The sequence below is a fragment of the Galeopterus variegatus genome, unplaced genomic scaffold (genome assembly GCF_000696425.1).
Source record: "Galeopterus variegatus unplaced genomic scaffold, G_variegatus-3.0.2 Scaffold192, whole genome shotgun sequence".
Taxonomy (NCBI): domain Eukaryota; kingdom Metazoa; phylum Chordata; class Mammalia; order Dermoptera; family Cynocephalidae; genus Galeopterus; species Galeopterus variegatus.
The window spans coordinates 81,261-105,525 of NW_007726303.1; the positions used below are offsets into that span (position 1 = coordinate 81,261).

The 24,265-nt window shown below is 42.0% G+C and overlaps 1 protein-coding gene across 2 annotated transcripts in view; it reads right to left on the bottom strand.

The window, feature by feature from the left end:
- Window positions 1-24,265, bottom strand: part of CD86 (CD86 molecule) — a 68,802-nt gene that overhangs the window by 33,166 nt on the left and 11,371 nt on the right. The gene's annotated exons all lie outside the window — the stretch shown is intronic.

Here is a 24,265-nt window from a genome sequence, read left to right on the forward strand (position 1 = left end):
GAAAAGGAAACTGAAAACCAGTGTTCACAATAACATGACCTAGAAGTAGAGTTGGGATTCATTTGGGTTCCTGAGTGTGGCAGAGACAATGTTATGTGTTCACCAAAGCCACTTCCTTTCCCTCTGCGCTCCACGGATAAGCCTATTTCCCAGCCTCCCTGGTGGTTAGATGGGCTACGTGCCTGAGTCTAACCAATGAAATGCGAGCAGAAAAGAAGGGTGTTACTTCCAGACCTGGCCACTAAAGCCTCCTCTCTCTTTCCTCTCTCTCTTGCCTTCTTAGATGCAAGGGATCCAGAGGAAAAGTCAAGGGACTAGAAGATGGCAAAGGCTCACAATGAAAAGGACCTACTTTGCTGAATAAATTAGTAAAATAGATCTCTCCACCCCTCCCCCACAACTGATCCACATTGGATTGTGACATTTGCCAAAAAAACCCAAAACAAATAAAAAAAGCTTTTCTTGTGTTAAGCTAACGAGATTTTGGGGATTGTTTATTACAGTAGCTAGCATTATATACCTTGATCAACACAATTGCTACACATGGGGCAAATGAAGAGTATTTATGTTTAGAAATCAACCTTCCTTTGGTTTCCCTGTGATTTTCAAACTTTCAAGTGTGCAAAAATCACCTGGAGAGCATGTAAAATAGTTTCTTGGGCGTTGTCCATAGAGAATCTGATTTAGTAGGTTGGAATGAAACCCATGAATTTCATGCCTGACAAACTCACAGGTGATGATGACCACACCTTGAGAACCGCCACACTATTCACTTAACGACATGCATTGCCTTATAACCTCTACCCTCTTTCTTCTGTTCCCTTGCTTCCTCCTCCACCCATCCACTTACCCCAGCTTAGAGCAAAAAGGCTATAGAGCGGCTTCCAGGGAAGCATAAAATAAGGAAAGTTGACCAACATTAGAAACAGGTGAAAAGGCAAATCAAATACAGGATTCTAAAACAGAGCCAGGGACGAGGCCAATGCTAAATGCTTACCATAGAAACCAGCTCACCTTGCATGGGGGGAAGGGGGGCACAAGTTTGGCTTTGTAGCTTTTTAACATCCAACGTGAAAAGGAAAACCTAATCAGTGCATTAAATCACAGGTCTGTCCACTAATTCACAGGTCTGTTGATAAAAACAAACCAATGCTCAAGGAAAGATGTACAACTACTCTTGATCCAATAACAGAAATGCCCTCCTTGGAGTGCAGTTTGTCTAGAAACTATTTCCGATCCCTTCAGGCTATGCTAGACACCTTTCCTCTCTGCTGCTGTAGCATCCAACACAGAGTATTGGGCTAAAAGTATCTGTTATGTTTCTTCCCTTCTATACTATAACCTAAATTTTTAAAATTAATTTTTAATAGATCATACCAGTGCATGGTACTAAATTTAAAAGGTAAAGGCGATAAGTAGAAGAAAGCAAGTCTCTCTCCCAACCCATCCCCAGCTATCTAGTTTTCTTCCATAGATGTAACTAGAAATTGATAAATGGTTATCAATTTCTTGCCTCTATTTGGAGTTATTTTAGGCTAAACAAACCAAAATGAAAACATAGATCAATATTCTGTTTTATTTTTGAACACAAATGGCAGCATACACTATGCAGTTTTGAACACTTACTACCACCTTGGAGATCGTTCTGTATTAGCACATAATGAGTATCTTCATTCTAAAAGTTGCATATTATGTTACTGTATTCTGTTGGATGGCAATAATTTATTTTACCAGCCCCTATTGATGGATCTTTAGATTGGTTCCCTTTGCTTGTTGCAATGAAAACCCTCGGTTGTGTGCCACATCACACACGTGTGAGCAGGCTATGTTCCTATGAGTAGAATTGCTATACGAGAGAAAGGGGTGAGTGCAACCTTAGTTTTCACAGATACTGAAAAATTTTTCTCCTCTAAGTTTATATGTTTATACTCCCATCAACAAAACGTGAGAGTGTTTATTTTCACACAACTTTTGCCAACATAGTATGTTTTCTAATTTGATATTCTTACCAATAAGAAAGGTTAAAATGGCACCACATAATTTTTCAAAATTATTTTTAGTTGTGGTAAAATATACCTAATATAAAATTTATCATCTTAATCATTATTAAGTGTATAGTGGTATTAAGTACATTCACATTGTTGTGCTACCATCACCACATTCACCTCCAGAATTCTTTTCATCTTGCAAAACTGAAACTCTGTACCCATTAAACAATAACCCCTCATTCTCCCCTCCTCCAAAACCCTAGCAACCACCATGCCACCCTGGTCTCCACAAATTTGGTATAAATGGGATATAAATCTCTAGGTATAAATGGGATCATACAGCATTTGTCTTGCTGTGACTGGCTTACTTCACTTAGCATGAAGTTTATTCCCCTTGTAGTGTGTGCCAGAATTTCCTTCCTTTTTAATATTAAATACTATTCCATGGCATATATATACCACATGTTGCTATCCATTCATCGGTTGAGTTGCTCCCACCTTTTGGCTGCTGTGAATAATGCTGGACACGGGTGTATAAATATCTCTGCAAGATTCTGCTTTCACTTCTTTTGGGTATATACGCAGAGGTGGAATTGCTGAATCATATGGAAATTCTACTTTTAAGTTTTTGAGGAACTGCTACACTGTTTTCCATGGCAGCTACATCATTTTATATTCTATCAACAGTGCGCAAGAGTTCTAATTTTTCCACATCTTTGCCAATGCTTGTTATTATTATTATTTTTTTAATTAGCCACCCTAATGAGTGTGAGGTGATTCTCACTGTAATTTTAAAATGAATTTCTCTTATTATAAAGTGAGCATGTTTTCAAATGTATGAGATAGTATTTCCTGTTCAATGTACTGTCTGTACATTTCTTTTTCCCACTTTTAGTTTGGGCCTGTGGCCTTTTTGTTATTTTTCATATTGATTTGTAGGAGCTGTTATATATAGAAAATTAGCACTTTGTAACAATGAGTCGCAAATATATTCATTTGCTAAAGTACGCAATAGGTATTCAATATATGAACTGAATGGCTGGCTCCCAATTGCTCTCTCCCTCCCTTCCAGTGATTTTAATAAGGTGCAGAGTTAAAGCATTATCTGTTGGGCCATAGCTGACAACACTCAAGGGTAGAGCCTGGAAACAGAGTTCTTCATTTGATTCCTGTGCACATCTTCATACTAAATCACCAATAGTATTATATTTATCGTAGAATCTGAGGACTGGGGACACCTTGAATCTGAACTCTCGCCTAATGTAGGAATCTCTCATTGTTTGCAAACCAAAAGTCAGTGTGCTTGACCTAACCAAAGACAGTTTTTTTTCTGGGGTGACTTGTCAAACAGGGACAAAAAATCAAATTATATTTTGCAATAAATGTAGCATATCACCTTTAATTCAACTTATTACATGAAATCAGTATGGCTCTGAATAACCTTGGACAAATAGTCCCTGTAATTCACACAGCGGGGATGAGAACTGGCTTTGATAAGGAAGTCAGTACCATCTTTGACTTCTCTATCTGGAAACTCTCTCTTCCCCTGGGTTAGAAGCTGCTTTGCCTTACTTCCTCTCATTGATACCGTTTTTGTCCTCTGAAACTACCCAGAATAAGCCTAACACTCTTCTGCCAAAGCCCTTTAAGGATTTGAGGACAACAATCACATCCCTCCTCAAAATCCTGGCCTAACACAGCAGCGACAGTCCTTGCAGTGAACTTCACTAACATTAATTTGGAGACTGCACCCCATCCTGGAAAACACTTTGGACACTTAGTTTGTCAGTGACCCTATTAAATTATGGTACTAAAATACACGAGATCGACACGATCCTCTTTCATAAAGTATAAAAGCCCCATGTGAATTTTTGTCAACTCTAGCCATGGAGTGTGTGTGAGAGGGTGGGGCTGGGTTAGGAAGCCAGTTTCTGCAATGCTGTTGGCTCTGAGCAAAAATGTCACTGCTTCCCTGGGAATGAACCCCTAACCACAATCATGCGTCATGGCTTTCTCCTGAGGGCCTGTGAAGTGGACACTCTTGCTTTTGGAGGTAGAGAGCAAAAAGAGAAACAGGAGAGGAAAGAACCTAAGAACTCATGGGGGGATTCTCTGAGAGGCGATTTCTGTCAGCTGTGAGCAGAATAAGGTCCGTGAGGTGGAGGAACTGGTCAAAAACCTAGAAAGAGTAGCCTCCGAAAGGCTACTGAAGGTTCACTCCAAAAAGCAAAGAGCACCTGCCGTATGCCACTTTCACTTACTTACATGCCTGGCCCATCACAGAACATGAGGAGGAGTCAAGCGAACGATTAATTTATTCCTCACAACAAGGTGAGATTATTCGGCTCCATATTATAGATGAAGAAATAAAGTCTCAGAGAGGTTGAGGCACTTGCCTTAGTCCACCCAGCTAGCAAATGGTAGAGTTGAGATTTAAACCCATGCAGCCTCACTGTGTTCTCTTTAGTGCTGGTATAGCTCCTTTAAAAATGCCAACCAGCTTTATCTGTGCTGTGGGAACAAGCAGAAGGGATTCTGATCCTGCCCACTCTCAGGGTAACAGGGCAGCACACTCCCAGGGCCAGGAGTGGTGGTGACTCCTGCAACCAGAGTGGGGCACTCAGAGATATAGGCTGGCACGAGGGTAGAGGGGGTCAAAAGTGTCCCTTCGTATCAGGAGAGTTTCTGTCCTGAGCCGCCATTCATTTCATTTCACAAATATTGCTTGAGCACAAACTATGTGCCAGGCAGAGAGAGCTCTTCTGCACCCCAACCCTGGACAAGTAATCAGTTTCCTGGGATGGGTTTGGCTTTAGGCACACACTACTGTGTTCCGTCTAAGCCACACCTAAAAGAGCTCTGGGGAAATATGAGTATTGGGGCAGAAAAGGAGGGGTATCTTTTGTGCCTCAGGTCTGAAGGAACATGTGGAATCCAGTTTAGGCAGGAGACAGTATTAGAGGATGGGGGGGTGGCCAGAGAAGGGGTGGACAGGGTGTGTGAATATGATGAAAGAGGACAGGATGGGAGGGCAGGCTTCCAAGGTAGAAGATGGAGAGCAACAAAGAAAAAGATTTCCTAGTTCACAACTTTGCCTAGAATACTAGTTGTCATCAGGGTACCAGGAAAGATGCTGGTAAGTTTGCTGGTATCTCAGGAAAGTTATTCATTGAAACGGAGTTCAGGCAAACTGAAATTTATTGAGTTTACTCAGTGTCACATTTGTTCTAGAGGTTGTGGGGGATGTAAACAGGTGTAGACCTTGGTCACTCACCCAGTACTAAAAAGAAAGATAGAGTGTCCACAAATAACTGCAATTCAAGCTCTAGGGCCAGTGCAGAAGGCAGCAGCACTTAGCTCCTGCTGGTGCATATAGGAGTCCTTGCTCCAAGCAAAGCAGAAGATACAGCAACCTCCATGGAGGAAGGACTAGGTCTTCCTCAGCCCAGCAGCACTCAGGGCCCTGCCCATTGCCTTCTGTCAGTTCATCCTTGTGGCTGGACAAGCTGGGCTTGCTGGACTGGCACATCAGCCGGGTGATCAGAGAGTGGAGTTCAGGAGGAACACCAGGTGCCTGGGGCCTTGGCTTGCCTCTGGGTATGACATGCTGCATAGAATCACTTCTCAGAGTACCAGAACCTGAAGCCATATGTTTAGAGCAGCTATTACTACCTTTGAGATACCAGGAGGAATAGGGTAGACTTATTTACTTTTTAATAAAGATTCTGAACTGCAAAATTAAAAGTTTGCTGGGAATCAAAATCCTCTGAATTTTAACAAGGCTTCTGACAGAGTGTCTCATGATATTCTTGAGAGCAATATGGAGAAATGTGGAATCACTACTAGCACAGTTACTAATCATTTGTTCATTCAACAAATATTTGTTCTTCCAGATGTTTTCATTAGGTGCTGAGAATATAATGATGAATACAACCAGAAACAGCTCCTCTCCACATGGTTGCTTACAGTTTAGTAGAGGAGCAAGAAGATGATCAAATCATCAGACACATAAATGAAAAATTACAGCTATGTTATGTACTACAAAAGAGAGGTTCATGACACTTCCAGAGCCTATGATAGGACTAAACTGACACTTGAAGAATAATGTGATAGATTAAAGATGAACACATATTCTTTGCTACTCCTCCCATGAAGAGGTGTAGTTTAACTTCTTCCCCTTGAATCCGGGCTGGCCTTAGTGACTTGTTTGGCCAAGAGAATGCAGTAGAAGGATGTTCTGGGACTTCTGATGCTAGGTCATAAGAAGCCTTGCAGCTTCTACCTTTCTCTCTTGGAACATGTTTTCTGGGGTACTGAGCCACCATGTAAGATGTCTCACTACCCTGAGACTACTACCCCAGAGAGGCCGTGTGTAAGTGTTTAGGTCAACATTTTCAACTGAGGGCAGCCTTCCGGCCATCTCTGCTAAGCCACCAGATGTGTGAATAAAAGCTTGGGTCCTCTAGACAACAGTCAGCAAACTACTGCCTGCAGACCAAATCTGGCTACCACCTATTTTTATAAATATGAGGGTATTTCAAAGACTTTGTGGAAAAATGGAATTGAAAGATAATACAAATCTTTCCATGAACCTTTTGAAGACCCCTCATAAAATTTTATTGGAATACAGCCGTAGCCATTTACTTAATTACTGTCTATTGCTGCTTTCACACTATAGTGGCAGAGTTGAATAGCTGAGACAGAGACCATATGGCCTAGTTTCAAAGCTGAAACTATTTTCTATCTGGCCTTTTATGGAAAAAAGCTGATTGACTCCTGCTTTAGATCAGCACTGTCTAATAAGAATATAATGCAAGCCACAAATGTAATTTAAAATTTTCTAGTAGTCACATTGAAAATTTAACAAGAAATAGGTGACATTAACTTTAATAATATATTTTATTTAATACGATATATCTAAAATATAATAATCTCAACACGTCATTGATATAAAAATTATTAGTGGATATTTCAAATTTCTTTTTTTTTTTTTTTGCACTAAATCTTCCAAAACCTGTAGGTATTTTACTCTTACTGCACATCTAAATTAGGACGAGACACAATTTCTAGTGATCAGTAGCCACATGTGGCTAGTGGCTACTGCATTGGACAGTGTAGCTCTAGACCAGCCCATCCATCAGCTTAATACCATCAACTGACTCAGCTGATACCATGAGGAACAGAAGAATCACCAGAGGCCTGGTCACATTCCTGACACAAAGGAATTTGAGAGAGTGAGTAAAATATTTATTGTTTTAAGCTGCTAAATTCGGGGGAAGTTTCTAATGTACCAAAAGGTAAATAGAACAGATTGAATAGGTGCTACGTAGGTGAAGGGCTGAGGGGTGATAGGAAGGATTCTAGGTGAAGGGAAGAGCATATGCAAAGGCACTGGGGCAGGAGGGCACATGAGAGAAGGTATGAGAAGTTTGATGTGGCTAAAATGAAGAGAGAGGTGGGAGACAAGGCTGAAGAGGTTAGCAGGGGCCTGGACCATGCTGGTCTTAGGGGTCTGTTAAATATTTTGGTCTTTATTCTGAGAGCAATGTCAACCAGTAAAGAAATTCAAGCAGAGCAGTAACATAATCAGGTTTGCATTTTGAAAACATGACTCTGGTTACAGTGTAGGAAGTGGATAGAAGGGAAGCCAGAACAGACTCAGGAAGACCAATCATTTGGCTACTGCAGCTGTTTGAGTGAAAGATGGCTGTTTGGTCTAGAATGGTAGCAGCAGAAGTGGAGAGAAGTGGATAGATCAGGAAATGTTTAGGATTATAATCATAGAATATGAATGGATTAAATATGGGGGAGGAGGACAAAGTATTGACTGACCGATTCATTCATTCATTCAACAACTGAGTGTCAAGAATCATTCCTGTTTAACAGACTGATACCACAATGGTGCTACAAGACTCTGTTTTTCATTTTTTTCATTTTCACATATTTAGTAAAACTATGATTGAAAGCAACAGACGTCTGTTTTCAGACGTGCAGATGGCACAAAGATGAACCAGATAGCTCAAAAGTTGACCAGCTGAATTAATACTGATAAAGCCTGAAAAGAAAAACTAACACGATGAATCTCATAAGAATAAGTGTAAAGATTTGTAAGTTTTAAAATAACTGTGTAAGTGGAATAGGTGGGCATCAGAGAAACAGCTTATCAATAGTAAATACAAAAGTCACAGAAATGTTAGTGTGGCATGGCTAACCAAAATTTAACTCAATCTAAGTGTAGAATTCATTCGCTGTACTCTGTGCGAATCAGACCACATCGCTTGTGGTATCACATTCAGTGAGTTCGGTTATACTTGAATGACTGACAAATTAGAATTTATCAAGAGAAAGGGCAGCATGGTTCACTAGCAAATGATAAAATTCTTTCAAATGAGCAACAATTAAAAGGACTGGGGTAATGAACCTGAAGAAGAGAAAACTGCAAGTACATGATGGCTGTCTGCACAAGGGTTCTCCCATGGGAGGACACATCACTACTGCTGAAAGGCAAGTAGTTTCAATAACTGGAAGCTATAGGGAGCCAGAATTCAGCTTGAGATGATGAAGGACTTTTAAGAGAGAGCTACAGCAAAGGACTGGACTTTCTTGTGAGGTAATGAGCTCCCCATCACCAGAACTGCTCAAGCAAAAGTGGGGTAATAACGCAGAGGAGATATTGTGGGAGGGATTCTTGAATTGGGTGGGTGGTTGAACTCCATAACTTTTAGGTTCACTTCTAAGATTCTCACTACATTCTTAGGAAGGAGGAAAAATAAAGGAGGACATGTGGATACTCCCTCTCTCTCTGTCCCCACCCTGAGTCCATTCCTCTCATTTTAAACATAGTATACAGTATGGTGCATTTAAAGGATCCCTCTGTCTGGAGAGAGTCTGCTGAGCTGATCACAAGTGATCCAGGGCTTTAGAAAGACAAGGTGCATAGTAAGCACTCCTATAGCCCAGAAGGGTGGGGTGAAGGTAGTGATATCTAAACTGCACCCTGACAAGTGGGTCAGACTTGATCTCAGAACTAGTACCACTCCTGCCGCCCCCCCCCTCCAAAAAAAAAGAGAGAGAGAGAGAGCTGTACCCTTGTGGCAGGAACAAAGTGAGCTAGACATGTCAGTGCTTGCAGGAGTCAATTTCTGTTAGAGCAGGTGAGGCTCTACCCAGTATAGGCTGCAAGTCAGTCCACTCATTCTGATACTCCTACTCATGAGGGTTGTCATCCGGGGCCACTGCACTGTTTAACAGTTTTCCTCTGAGAATTTCCGCCTTTCTTTAACAATAGCAGTTGTTGATTTCCTAGATCTCAATGTGCTGGCCATCTGCCTCTGCCCTTGACAGGCTTTGCAAGCTTCCAACAATTCTTCCTTAAACAGCCCATGGAACAGATTCCTGATCATGCATAGACCTGCATCCTAGGTATCTGCTTAATGGTCTCAAAGAGCTACTGTCTCCTGAGGAACCAGTTTAAAATGTTGACTGAGTTTAACTGAATAAATACTTCAGCCATGTTCTTTATACACGCATATGTGCTCACACATGTGAAGAACATCAGGCACAACCCTGTGTTCAGTGCTTTTTATTAGTATAATAGTCTAGGCAACTTTGAGACACATTGAATATAACAATTTTTAAGGACATGTGGAAATGGGGGAATGATCATGGTCTTTTTATAGGACAATAAGAAAAGCTGACTGGACTGGAGGAGAGATTGACTTTGGACAAACAATGGGAAATTAGTTTCTGTAAGTGGAGCAGGATATCTTAACAGGGCCTGGAAAGTCAGATAAAGAGACAATATTTGATTTGATAGAAAATTGCAAGTTTGGGGCTAGTAGTTTGAAAGCAGAAAAATGATGTAATGCAAGTTTAAAGAAAGTAAGCCTGTCAGTGGCCTGAGGAAAGAGGTGAGGGCTGGCACCGGGTGATAAAGAAAGCAAATCTTAAAGGCTTGTAGATCTGAGATGAAGAGGCTGAACCAGTGCAGGAGCGGCGGGCACGGCAAGGAAGAGATACGAGGGACGATGCTTTGATGAAAACACGAACACTTCCTGGTCTGGTGGACACAGGAGATGCCAAGCCATAGCTATGTGTCACCCATCCTGAGCGTCGCTGTCCTCAAGCTCTCTCTCCAGCCATGTCACCTTCTAGCTCAGGCTGGATCCTTTTATGACTTGGTTTACAATCTCTCCTTGGGGCAAGTTGTCCTGGGCCCCCATTTGTGGAAAATCTTCTGGATTTCCTTTCATTAGCTGTTCTTTCCTTACCCATTTGGGAGCACAGTGTTTCCACACAGATATGAGGAGAGCAAAATCAAAGATGCAGAGGTACAAATAAGAAATGTCTGTGCAGATTCACAAGGAGCAGAGGGATGCTTTTATTCACTGTACCATATCATAGGTAACTAAAGTATTAAAATTCAGAGTTCATTCCCCTCACTGGCTGGGAAGAGGGAGCACAGTGTGGTGACAGCATTTAGCTTGTCAAGTCCCCCACGAACATGTGTGTGTACAAGACAGGTACCCAGTCTTCCTAGTTGTATTTAGAATTGGACCTTTATGAGTCAAGGAGCACCCTGTTTTCAAATTATTGGTGATTTTGGAAATAATTTTTTTCCTTTTTGCCAAAAAGCGCCTACAGGTAACGATCGTGCAAATTTTACGGGTGCCTCTCCAAGTCCGTGTGCATTCGGTCAGGGGATCTGCCCGCCAGGAATGAGGCCCAGAGAACTCACTAAAAGGCAGCCATGCCCATCCTGGCCCCTAAAGGAGCCCCTTTCATGTTCTCTCAGAACCAGAATCATGGTCAAAGAGAGAAAAGCCAGTGTTTCAAGGCCACGATTTGAGGGACGTCCCCTCCCCCAATTCCGTGCACCAGCCCTGCCCCGGCGCTTGGAATTCCCACATTACTCATTCCTTTGGTTAAGGCATTTTTTGAAAGCCCCTATTAAAATGCAAAAGCTAGCTGAAAGGGAAAAATGTTTCTTGTTTTTTCAGCCATTAGGAGTTAAGATCAAGTTAATTTATCTAAATAGGAAATGGAACACAGAAAGGAAACTCATCTAGGAATGGAGATGCACGAATAGAGAATGGGCTGCTTGCTAGTATTAGGGTGGCAGGCCCTTGACGGGGAGGTGAAAAGGTCTGAAGATGCTTGTCTTCCTCTCCACGTATTCAAAATGGCGTGTTTCCCCAACCTGAGTGTATTCCAATGTATAGCTCAGAAACAACTCTCTAGAGGAGATTAGGGAAGTGATTAAGGGTCCAATAAAGGGTTGAGTGCCAAGCCTATGGCCCTGTTCTTCCTCCCACTCCCCAAATATTCCTATCTGCCTGGCCATGGAAGGTGGATTGCCAGCACTTACCTGGACTCTGGAAAACTCCCCAGAAACCTTCCCTTCACCCTCTGGCTTGTTTCAGATGTGTTTCTGCTCTAGTTCTGTTCCCTCACAGCTCCAATCCCCTGGCCCAGACACCCCTAACTTCAACTCCCACCTCTATCTAATTTTTGAAACATAGTATTTGAACCTTGGTTTTTCTCCTAAAGAATCTGACTTGGCTCACCTTTTCGTGTTTTCTCCCCTCCCACCGTAGCCTCAACTCCATAAAATTCAATACTCATCTCCACCCGACCTTGGTTTTTCTCCTAAAGAATCTGACTTGGCTCACCTTTTCGTGTTTTCTCCCCTCCCAAAGTAGCCTCAACTCCATAAAATTCAATACTCATCTCCACCCGGGAAGGGACACCCAAAATCCAGGTAATCAAAATACCGAACACAAAGACATCGTAACTAACCAGGTAGCACAGTCACGTAGAACCTTTTCTTTCCCTTCAAGGCACTGTTGATATACAGTTGTGTTTAGTGTGATTATTTCACCAGTACTTTTTTCCCTCTAGGCTAGAAACTTTGAGAATACAGCTTCCCTTTATGAGTTTTATGCTCCCTGTTAAAAACCCAGTGCCTGGGACACAGTAGGCACTTGATAAATATATTCAGAATACATGAATAAACAGAAATTCATAAAAACTTCCAATATACAAAGGATAGATCACATAAACAACATTAATGGATTAATGGTATTTGCAGCAGCAAACAGCAGATATAATAGAGAACTGTGAATCTGAACATATCAATAGCCTTTTTCCCAAGATTGTGGTTACATGTAAAATGTAACCATCTCAAATGTAAGGCCATCTCCTTAGTGATCATAATTTGAGAGGAGTGGGGAAGTTCCCTTGGCCAAAAATTATTTTCACCTGTCTCTCCAGAACCTTAAATTTCTATTAATGGAGGTGATATTTTAAGCCTATTTGCAAATGCAAATACATTCACAGTATGCGGAACATGTTAAACCACGGCCACTCTTTTTTTTGATGTAAGAGTATTTCTTTCCAAATGAGCTCTTGGTTGCTGGTGCCAAGAGGGGCTAATCTTGGGATGGGGCACTTGGGTGGGAAGAAATAATGGGGAACGGTTTCTGGACTAGAGAAGAGAAAGGCCAAACAGGAAAGTAGAGACCACTGTAGAGAGGCTGCGGGTTTGCCCTCTCCTCTGGATTTCCCAGGGCACGAAGGGCTCAGGCAGGGCTGGCCAGCATTCTTGGACAGCTTCTTCTAGAGCACAGCTGCTTGGAGCCCCTAGCACCCCAAGGCCAAGAGCAGCTGCCAGTTATTGGGTAAGTGGCGCCTTCTATTTCCTGTCTGTCCTGTCTCTTAGCTCACTAAAGCAGATGAAAGGATCTGGCTGGAAGAGGCACATTTTGGTAATGTCCCACCTGCAATGCAGCCAGTGTAAGAATTAAGCCTGATGGTCAAAGGTTTTAAGCACATACTCTGCACTCTCTCTGACCCTTGCTGGCCACCAACCCCCACTCTGTGTATCTGCCCCAGATGCAGCTTTACCTCACCCCACACTTTCCGGGCATACACGCTTCGTGAGAACATACCTTTCACAAATGCCAATCCACCGCAGCTCCCAGAGACCGGATGCATAAGCACAGCAGCATTCCCGAGGAACACAGATGCAAGTATTAAAAATAAACTAAAAGGAGCCTTTGCCAGCTCCCCATACCTCGTTGTAGAGAGAAATAATGTCAGGACTGGGGCTAGAGCTCAAATACAGAAAGGGGAACTGAATAGAGAGAAACACCACCACAGACAGGGGCAGTGTTCTTATTTGATTCCAAATAACTTCTGCTGGCAGGTTTCCACTGATGAGAATGACTACAAATGTACCCTCAGAGAGTGAGTGTGAAGCCCTGAGGAAACCCCCAAAGATGGCCCTATCCACAAACATGGCAAAGACACCTTCCCTGGCAGACTGATAGAGACCTAGGAGTACAGCCTTTGAAGCCCATAGGTAAAGATTCAGCTCAGTACAAAAAACACTTTACTGGGCAGCCATGTGCCCAGCACTGAGTCTGGCTCCATGGGGCTGCAGAAGACATTCCTCAACCAGACAGAGCAGGTAGGTGCTTTTGTCCACCCTACAAATCATTTATTAGGTACCTCTCCATGGATCCTGCTAGAAGGCAATTAACTTACACAGCCTCCATTTTCAGATGACCCTAATCTAATCTTAATTGTATGAATCCAGAATGTTTCTATTACCTTGGCCCACTATTCCTGGAAGTGGGTGGTACTCTTGATTTGGGGGACAAGTCACAAGCAGAAGAGAGAAAGGTGTGTGAATGCCGAGTAGATTTCTCCAAACCTAGTGCTTCATCAGGGGCAGGCTTCACATATGCGTGGTTCTGCCCCTGGTGCTTGGCTCCTTTATCTGACCCAGTCAGGTAGTACAGCAAAGCCCTCTGCTCAATGTGGCGGTCATTCATGTGCCCCTGAGGGCTGCAGCATTTGAGCTCAGAAGTTGAGAGGCAGCCCCTTCTGCTCTCTTAGAGGCTAGCTGTGTCCTGCTGGGCTGGAGAGTTTAAAAGTGACGAAGTGAAAGTTGTCTGTTGGTGACAAGGTTGATGAGGCTCATCTAAACAAAGCAGGTGGTGCTGGGGAAGGAGCGTGGGTTTGAAACTGGTGGTCCGAGGTGGAAGCCTGATCACTGGACCCAGGGCAAGTTATTGAACCTCTCCGAATCTCAGTCTTCTCACCTATGAAATAATGTGACTAGTGGTAGCTTCTTTGCTGCACTGTGAAAACCAAATGAGATCCTGCCTGTAATCACCTGGCACGGAGTATGCCATATAGCTATGTAGTCTTTGTTATTGCTTTCCTGTTTTCTTCTCAGACTTTCCTGATTCTTACTTTGACCTTTCCACAAAGATCTTTCTTCTGACGCTAAAGAGATGACTGTCCTTCCCAAACGGGTCTGTAAACCCCTTCACCTTCTGTCCGGGGCCTCTCTAACCCACAAGAATCCTGCCTGCGTCCTGGGCCCTGACTCACAGGGTCCTCACTTCCTCTCAGCCCTTCTATGTGTGTACCTTGGAAACTTCATCGTTTATACGATTGGCCTCACCTGGGGTTTTCCTCTGGATTTTACTATTGCATCTTTTTTTTTTTTTTTATTCGCAAGGGTCCATTTGGTTTCCTTATTGTGACACATGAAATTACCACGTATCAGAGCACAAAGAATTAATTCATATTCCAGTTAATTATCAAGTTTTCTTCTTTTCCTTGTACTCAGCAGTCAAAATATAAAATAGGCTAAATTGAAAATCCTGCTATCAAAGTATTTGGAGCATATTTCCCAAACTTCTTTCATTTTAGCTGCTAGTACCACTTCGTATTCATGTAAAATGTGTACTGTTATTTATATGTTATTTTTCTCTTAACTTACTTTATTTAGATAAATTTATTTTAAAAGGAGTCTTTATGTCAATACTAAAAATTTCGGAAAGCAATATCATTTGCCATAAATACAAGAGTAAAAATAACATATCACACTGGGCTTTGGAATCACAGAGATCTGTGTTCAAACCCTGGCTCCACTACTTAGTACCTGTGTGTTCTTGGGGAAGTCACTTAACCTCTCTTAGCCTTGGTTTCTTCAAAGAAGTAATACTAAAAATCTCATAGACTTGTCATGAGGATTAAATAGGATGACATATACAGGTGCCCAGCACAGATCCTGGCATATAGACAGGCTTCTCCAATGCATAACCTGGAAGCATGTTAAGGGAGTAAAGGAAGGTGAATGGTGAGGCAGGCAGTAGAAATAAGGGACAAGTTGGTGTCCTGGCTTTCTCTTGCTCTGACTTAGTTACAGTTGCAAGGCTGTATGGGACCTCAGAGGTCATCATTCTAGTCTCGCGCTCGAGCAAGTGGCCCGCTCAATGTCATCTCTGATACATGCATGTCTAGCCTTCGCTTGCCTTCTCATCATGTTGGGAAACTCACTAACCAAAAAGAGAGATATAAGAAAAATGTCTTTTTTATAAAAATCCCAAATCTACCACCCTTCATTCCTCAGATCCGTAAGTCCCATCTAGTGGTCCCTGTCCTGTTTTCTAGAACTACTAGAATATTTTATAGATATTCTACTAGAATATACTAGAATATATTCCATATTCTACTAGAATATATTCCAGTAGAATATAGAATATAGAACATATAACTACTAAAATATATTCTATATAGAATATTTTACAGAAAACACTTCAAATAGCTGAAAGTGGATATTATAAATTTCCTGAACAGTCTCTCCTCTCAGCTAAATATTACCAGTGTCCTCAACTGCTCCCCATGTGACATGGTCTCTAGGATGCTAATCAACTCGGTGTCTCTCTTATTAGCGCCTTCTCCCTGTGGTGGTCAACACGCTTCCTAGCAGAGAGCGCTGGCAGGACGGAACAGGCAGTGACCAGATCACTTTCGTTAATAAGTCAGAGATCAAACTAGCCTTTAAACAGCTGCAGGAGATTGGCTGACCATGATTTCTTTTCCATGTGTCAAGTCACATCGCCACCTCCTGCCCATCTTGTCTGTGTCAGTGTTTAGGGCTGGCATTCAGCCAGCCAGAAATACTCTGACTCCCATATGTGTCATCAGAGCCAGAGGTGGAGAGGGTCCAACAGTGACGGTGGTGGACAGTAGCAAATGCTGAAAGGAGGTTGAGCAGAATGAAGAAGAGCAGTTCCCTGTGTTTGGTGAGGAGGAAGTTGCTGGTAACCTCAGAAAGCTGCTTTCTGCGTGGGGCTGCTTCCTCCATTGCCTCATTCCCAGATGTTCTCGGGTCCAAGGAGGCCAGGGTTGTGAGGAAAAGCAGCAGGAGGGGAGTGGCTACAGATGCAGCTGGTCGGGGGCCTGGGGTGACAGATACCTCCCTGATGCCCTCATCCAACTTTGCCCAAGACCATTCCCCTGGGGACCACATAGTCAGGATCTACTCTGTGTGCCAAAGCCAGAAACCCGTGGGCATTTAGAAACATCCAACTACTTAGCTGAATTTTCCAATTTCAGCTACATGTTTGTTGCTATATAGAATGGCCTCCTGTGGCCAGTGGCCAAGGGGCTGTATGAATGTATTCTAGGTGGTGGTGGTTCCAATGTAAGATAGTTTGCACAAATAATTATAGCAGCATTATTTATTGAAATGTAAATTAGTGTGTGTTTTCTGAGCTTTCTTGACACACAGATTTGTGCAGGGGAAAAGCAGAAGAGATCCAAAGTCAAAGGCTCTGCCAGACTTTTGTGAAAGCCTGTGGAAGGGATGATACCAGTATCGCAGAGGGTGAGAGAATAGCGAGAGAATGTTTTTGAGATGCCACAGGAAGGGGGGCCCGGGGAGCAGTGAGAACCCAGCACCCCTCCCTCAGTGCTTCTGAGGGGGTGACAACCTCAGGGCTGATGGCTCATGAGTAGAAAGGCAGTGCCCTTGGCTCAGAGGGACCAGACTCAGTAGATATTCTCATTCTCCACTGTGGCATGGGAGCAGGGAGCTGCCAGACTTCACAGACCGCTGTGGGCTCAGATAGTGAAGGTGCCAATGGCACCTAGAACAGCCTAGGGACTTGAGGAAGGTTCCATCATTTTCCAGGCACCAGGTGAACTTCCTGAATTCTGACTGGGCTGCAGGAGAGGAAGAGGATTCCTGCATGACCAAGATGTGAAGGTGCCAATGGCACCTAGAACAGCCTAGGGACTTGAGGAAGGTTCCATCATTTTCCATGCACCAGGTGAACTTCCTGAATTCTGACTGGGCTGCAGGAGAGGAAGAGGATTCCTGCATGACCAAGATGGTGTCTCTTGTCCAACTGGCAGAATGGATGCTCAGAGATGGGGTGAGGTTGAGTTAAAGAAAATAGAGTGATTATTTCTTATGCACTTGGATTCATGGACAGAAATTATACCCTATGCATAGTATAATCAATGGGAGTGGGACCAGGATTTCACTGTAAACACGGTTCTTGAATTGTTCTTAATTTAGCAGTGATACAGCTCAGGGCTGGGTTGTCTTCTCACTCCCAGCCCTGCTGCACAATTGCTAGGGTAGTCGACCACAGCCTCAAGGACTTGACTCTCCCCTTTCAACAAAACCCTGCTGGGTCCACAGTTCCCTGACAACACCTGAGAGAGAGCATAAGACATTTATGACGAATTTTTTTTTACTCCTGCTGTAAAATTGTATTCTTGAAAAATTGTATTTTTTCCTCCTAAAAGCATAAACACACACTGAATGAAAAGACAAGCCACAGACTGGGAGAAAATATTTGTAAAAGATATATCTGACAAAGAACTGGTATCCAAAATATGCAAAAAACTCTCAAAACTCAAAGATAAAAAAAAAAAATTAAAAAGGGGTGGAAGATCTGAATGTATACCTCACTAAAGAAGGCAGACAGATGGCTAATAAGCATATTAAAAGATGGTCAACATCACATGTCATTAGAGAACTGCAAATTAATGAGACACCACTACACATCTAGTACAATAGCTAAAATCCAAAAATCTGACAATACCAAATGCTGTCCAGGATGTGAAGCAAAAGGAACGCACATTCATTACTGATAAGAATGAAAAATGATAAAACCACTCTGGAAAACAGTTCAGCAGTTTCTTACAAAACTAAACATACTCTTACCATACGATCCAGCAATCACACTTATAGGCGTAATTACTCAATTGAATTAAAAACTTATGTCCACACCAAAACCTGTACATGAATATTTACAGCAGTTTTATTCATAATTGTCAAAACTGGAATCAACGGAGATGCCCTTCAATAGATGAATGGACAAACAAACCACGGTACATCCAGACAATAGAATATTATTCAGTAATGAAAGGAAATCAGCTACCAAGACATGAAAAGGCATGGAGGAACCTTAAATGCATATTGCTTAACGACAGATGCCAATCTGAAAAGGCTACATACTGTATGATTCCAATGACATGACATTCTGGAAAAGGCAGAGACAGTAAAAAGATCAGTGGTTGCCGGGGGCTGAGGGTGGGGTGGTGTGAGGAGAGTTAAAAAGGTGGAGCACCGGGATTCTTAGGGCGGGGAAACTGTTCTGTATGATACTGTAGGATACATGACATTACGCATTTGTCAAAGCCCATAGGACTGTACAACACAAAGAGCGAAGCTTAATGTAGATTATGGACTTTAGTTAATAATAATGTATCAATATTGGTTCATTAATAGTGAAAAATATACCACACCAATGCAAGATGTTAATAATAGTGGAAACTGTGTGCCAGGTAGGGGGTAGTTGGGAATTCTCTGTACTATCTACTCAATTTTTTGTAAATCTAAAACTGTTCTAAAAATAAACTCTATTAATTTAAATAAAAAAAAAACAAAAACCCACACACTAACCACATGCACTGATTCCTGGTAAAGCAACTAAATTAATGATGTGACATTTTGGAGGGCTTTCAGACTAGTGGGAAAGAAAATTAGCATTATTTTCACAGTCCAAAGGTTCACTTCCCCATGATGCACACTTGTAATTAAACGCTATACAAGCAACGTGGTTGTGAAAAAAATCCAGTTTTGTATTTCTGCTCTCTAGATTGACATTTTTGGCATCTTTCTGGTGCAGAACCACAGATTTTTATGTCAATTTCTTAGGTAAATTAAAGAAAAAAGCCCCACTGTTTTTGAAGGACCAGTTCAATTAAAAAATAGTGTTAGTCCAAGAATGGAGGAACATTCTTGGAAATGTAGCGTGTTTCTTTTTTCTTTGAGGTGGATACAATCTTAACCAAACTTGCAAGCAAATTTTATGTAATTAAGTATTACAGGTTGAATCTTTTTCTTTGTCTGAACCGGAATTTTGCAGCCTTGGTATTTATATCACACAGTGAATTACTGAGGTGGGGGGGACCTTCACTCTTACAACCTCTAAGAAACACTCCACTCTCGTCCTAGACTGGCTTTTTCTGTCTCCCTTGCTGCCCTGGGTATCTTGTTTTATCACTTTCTCGTGATGCAAATTCACACCCATCATTCATGCGTGTTAAGAAAGGGGTAATGTGTATTGTTTCTTAACTTGTATTTGATCAATTTCTAAACACAGAAACTAAGACCCAATGACACACTTTTGTCTAGATGTCCTCAAGGGAGAAGTCAGAACAGCAAGGGACACCAAAGGTATTTACAGGATTCTATCAAGTAAATGTAAAAGACTCTGTATGCACTTTCTCTCAAAATCACGTGGGGCTTAAAACACAAAACGTACCTGAAGTTCAGCAGCAAAACACATTTATTTGTATTGAAGATTGCATTTGCTTATATTAAAATGTGGGTTAAGGAAGAAAATGTCAAACGGATAAGCTTCAGATTACATGCATTTTAGAAAAAGTCCTGTTGTCCCAAGAATGGATGTGGCGTTTAGATGTAAGATGAGGAAGCTGGGACTGGGTAGAACTCAGGCCAGGAACAACCACCACAGCAGGTGGGGAGCCAGCAATCCCATACCTAGGATCTGAGCGAGGAATGCGGTCTGGTGGAGACATGGCAGAGTGGAGTGGGGGTGTGCTAGGGCTCGCCCAGAATCAGGAGTTTCTGGGAAAGGTGTGGAACAGGCCCATCAGTGGGGGCAGGCCACAGGTCAGGGAAGCAAGGCTAGGTCAGAGAAGGACGACAGCGTGGGGAACAGAGGGGCTCAAGACTCACCCCATGGACACTAGAGACCAGGATATAGCAGTAGGGCCACATCCAGAGCGCCCCTCCCGCCTGGCTTGTCTGCTGCATGTCCAAACATTTCGTGGAAGGAGCTGGCCAAGGCTTCAGGGGTGGTGCCAGGGCTGCATGGGAACCAGCAGAATATATAGACTACCGACACATAAAGACACATTTTTATGCTTTATCTTTATTTCTACCCATTTTTGTATCTCGGTAATATTTCCCATTCTCCAATAATTCCTCAAAATCCACCGATGTAATTGCACCATTTGGAATTTCTACTTTTTAATTTGCCTTCATTTATTCAACAAATGCTTGGCCAGCCCCAACTGGCCCTGGACCAGTCCTGCAATCCAAGGTTAGCTAAACAAGAGTGGCCCCTGCCCTTCTAGAGCCTGTAGCTGAGTGAAGGAGACCTATGCAGATGTAATAAGGTGAAGGTACTTGCCACCAGATGGTTTCCAACATACACATCTTCTATTGTGTGTGATGTGATCATGATTAAATATCATCATAAAGTGTGAGCTAGATTCTAACTAGGTTGTGTAGGGCACAACTAAGAAAAATTTCCCCAGGCCCTGTGTCTCAGAAATAGGCTTCTCCAGGAGATATTGGTTCTCCTTCACTTCGTATTTTGAATGGTCATGGTGTCTGCATAATTATTAGTCATGGATCGCGCGGTAGAGAGAAACTACTGGGGGAAGGGTGGCCTAAATGATTCTTAACTTCTCTTCCAGCTTAATGATTCTATATTCTAGCTCCTCAATAGGGTTTACAGTACAATCTTACAATCTTAGGACTCCTTCTAACAGTTTACACAAAAGTTGGTCTATTATTTAAAAAATATTAGAACTATGTAAAACCTTTCCAAGATAAATGAAATATATACAGCAGCAAGTTTAAAAATTGATACCATTAAACTACCAATGTCTGTGATGTCACTTTTCAGAACTCAGATAATTGATTTCAAATGTACAATCCTTTCAATCTTCAGTGTTACCTGTGATGATCAAAACCAAATTCAAATGTCTCTGAATTTATTGTTTTTTCTCCCCCCAATCTGTGCCTCTGAATTTAAAGTGGCCAGCTTTGTTTAAGGCTATGCACTTAAACAGTCATTTCTTTTACAAAGCTTCTGACATTTATCATTTCCTTCATAACTTCAGTTATAAGAAATAAGTTGAGGTAATATTCTAAATGTAAAGGTTGTTTAAAGAGTTAAGTCAATAGGCCTCCCCCCTCTATGTGTGCAGAGGAAGGGATATACTACATAACAAAACTAACACATTTTAAAAAATGGCTGCATATTTCAAATTTAGGGAAGCATGAAGATCTGTGAAAGCACCTTTTTATGCAAAATATTTATATAAAGCATAAATAAAATGCATTACAAAGTAAAATAAAATAGGCTGGGGCATATAGAACATGGCCAATATGACTAAGCTTGTTTAAAAAAAAAAAAAAAAGCCAGTGGATTTTTCAAAGCTTCCATTTCTCAGCAGGGGTGGGGGATGGGCATTGCACACTCAAAGACTCACTTCCCTGTGGCATCTTTATAACCAAAAAAATGTGTATAAGACTTCTGTGAACCCTTAAAACGTGCGTTTATCAACCTGGATTTGTAGTTTCCAAGTTGGTGGTCCAGACCATAGAGGTGCAATTTTTGCAGTACCCTACAACTACCTTGACATGCCTTTATGAAGAAAATTCTGAAGATCCACCAGCACACAGAGGTGTTGCTATTTGAAAGAAATTTTCCAGTGAAACCAGATGTCACTCTCTCTACCCTGCAGCGATGTAAGTAAGGATAAGTAAGGATGGCCTCTTTTGAAAAGTGCCTTAATTTGAGTTTTACTTAAATCAAAATTTAAGACTGAAAACAATCTCAGCTAAGCCTGGCACTGGTTGGCTACAGTTTTAATGTGAGGAATTGGAATTTTTGAGAAGGACAGCATTTAAAAATCAATTTGATTTTAGCGTTTCATGGATGGACTGGAGACAAAATATTGCATTTGAGTTGTGTTTTCACTATGCACGGCCTATTTGCATACAAACAAAAGAGATTATTTTTAAAGGAGGCATTCTGTGTTTTTGTTTTGGCCCCTTGGGATGACTGCGGTAAGGAAGAGGGACCAGTCCATTCTCACACCTTGCATTTCAACACAGTGTGTGGAAGTCACCCTTCACCCCCACTTTCATCTTACCATCCACTTCCTATTCACTGGTGACCAGTGTTGGAGTCTTCATCACCTCTCGTCTGGACTATTGCAAGTCTTCTGGCTGGTTCCCTTCATTGTCTTTCATCAAAATGAAATCTGATTATGAAACTTCCTCACTTTAAAAACCTGTTCCTTGTTCCTCACAAACTAGTGGTCATATTTCTTAGCAAGAAACACAAGGCCCTTCACAGCCTGAATTTAATTTTTCTCTTCTGTCTTTGTCACCCAAGCTATACAACTTACACACTGCTCACACTTGAACTGTTCACTGTTCCCTGACCCTGCCCCCCTCTTCTCCACATCCTTTTGAAGACTTTTTGCCTTCTTTACCTTTGCTCAAGCCGTTCCTTCTGCCTGGAACGCCTCTCCTGACTTCCCTACTGCAAAATTCTTCCTTTGAGATCCAGATCACTCCATGGCTGACGCCTTCCCTGCCATCCTTCCCTCCTCTTTTCAACATATCTGTATCTTCCTCACTCCCAAACCACACTATGTATTTTTCCATTATCACGGTTTCCTCGTTGTGTTGAAATTTCACTGCTGATATGGCTGTTCTGCCCTGAGTTCCCCAGGGGTGGGAAACGTGTTTCATTCCCCTTTGCATTCTCGGTACTTAGCATAGTAACAGGCCCAGAGTGGGGCTTAGTAAATGTCTATTAAAGTTAATAACTGTTAACTGACTGCCAGGCACTCTGCTAGTACCTTAAGGCACTTTAAGTGTTTCAAATGCATCGCTTGATTTAATCGTCACAGTAAGTGTAAAATGTTTTACACACAAGGAAACTGAGTTTCAGAGAGGTTAGGCCACCTGCCCAGGGTCACACATCTAGTGACCTCAAGTTTTCAGTGGGATATAGAATTAAATCTATTTTAATTTCTAGTTGATAATGCTATGTGACTATCATTAGAATGTCAGATAGATGTTAGTGTACTTTTTTTTGGCATGAGTGCTGAGTGGTTTGGCACTTTTCAAGTAAGTCTCTCCACTCTGCCCCTCACTAGATGTGCAAACTTGAGTAAATTACTAAATCTTTCTGAACTTCAATTTCCTCATTTTTTTCAATGGGGAAAATAATATCTAACTTATGTGGTTATTGTAAGGATTCAGGGAAAGAACCTGCAATGGTTTGAATGTGTCGCCCAGGATTCATGTGTTGAAAATTTGATTGCCATTGTGGTGGTCTTGGTGGGTGGGGCCTTTAAGAAGTGATTAGGTCCTTTAGAGGGATTCATGCCACGCTTGTGAGGCTGGGTTAATTCTCATTGGAGTGATTAAGTTCTCACTCCAGTGGGACTGGATTAGTTACCATGACAGCAGCTTGTTATAAAGCGACGCTGCCCCTCATGTTTTGCCCCTTTCCCATGCTCCCACTTTCCCTTCTGCTTCTCTGCCACGTTATGAGGCAGCACAAGGCCCTCACCAGAAGTGGACCAAATGCAGTCGCCCAATCTTGGACTTCCCAGCCTCCACAGCAGTGAACCAGATAAACTTCTTTTCCTTATAAATAACCCAGTCTATGGTATTCTGTTATAGCAATAGAAAACTGACTAAGACAACCCTGGTGGCTCTTACCTTTATCAATTGGTTGCCAGGGATTGTTTTGGACCTAACCCCACGCAGCACTCTCCAAGCTCAAGTTTTTCCATCCACAAATGTTTCTTGCTGCTGGAAGTAATCTCTTGAGGGAGAGATGACTGATCTCCCACTACATATAGCATGGTTATTCAGAGTTTGGGTCTACAATCAGATTGGTGTTTGGAATCCTGGCTCTGTTACCAGCTTTGTGACTGGGAAAGATTGAGTTTTCACTTGTGGAAAATCGAGGATAAGAGTACCTACTCCAGCAGTTGTGAGGATTAAATAAGATAGTATATGATGTAATATAGTATACCATAATTCCTGCCAGATGAAGAAATGTTAACCATGGTGATACCTCCTTCCATAGTAGCTTCTAAAGAGGATCTCT